Source organism: Cebidichthys violaceus, unplaced genomic scaffold (assembly GCF_023349555.1).
Source record: "Cebidichthys violaceus isolate CVI_PGR_0920_01 unplaced genomic scaffold, fCebVio1.0.p SCAF_13, whole genome shotgun sequence".
NCBI lineage: Eukaryota > Metazoa > Chordata > Actinopteri > Perciformes > Stichaeidae > Cebidichthys > Cebidichthys violaceus.
Genome location: NW_027176296.1, coordinates 2,651,256 through 2,652,039, shown reverse-complemented (window position 1 = coordinate 2,652,039; position 784 = coordinate 2,651,256).

The window sequence follows — 784 nt, the reverse complement described above, 5'->3', positions numbered from 1 at the left end:
TATTTGAAGCTTGTGTGAATTAGTCCCTGTTTTTTCTGTGAATGTGTCTAATACAGTAAAATAAAAAAGGCTTCACAATGGACTATTCCATTTAATATGAGATATTAAACAGTAGGTCTTAACTCGGGTAAAGCCGCTGATTTTCCGCAAGTATAAACTAGAATTTGTCTCTGCATGAGTAGTCCGTCAATATCTCTCTACACAGCAAGAGTTCTGTAATAAAGTGACAAAATAGATTATAAATACACTGACAAAAATCATATTCATCCATTTATTGTCAGACAGCAACAAGTGGACACAAGATCATTGCCGTCCGTCGTTCATCCTTTAACTAAAATGACCTCTATCGACCGAAAAACGATCCAAAAACAGTTGTTTGGATGGAAAACATTTACATTCAAACGAACCCACATTGATGTGGACGTGGCCAATGCCAGCTCAACTTTGCACACTTCCGGCTGCAGCCGGCTTTGCCAGCAGCCAAAAACAACTCATAAAATAATACAATAAATCAATTTCGGCTGTTAAGAATCTCATCAGATAAGGAAAGAGTTTGAAACAACAGCTACTCTTTCACACAATCTAGCAACGTTGCCGCGGCCGCACCCTCTTTATTAAATACATACTGTGTCAGAAACCAAAACACCAAAACACACTTCTTCCTCACTGTGTGTCAGTCGGTGTTATTCCCGGTGATAAGAGCAACCTTACACCTCTCTGCTCCTCCCGCCTTATCTCCGGGACACATCAAACAGGCTACAGGCCACCCACTCGCTGTCAGCCT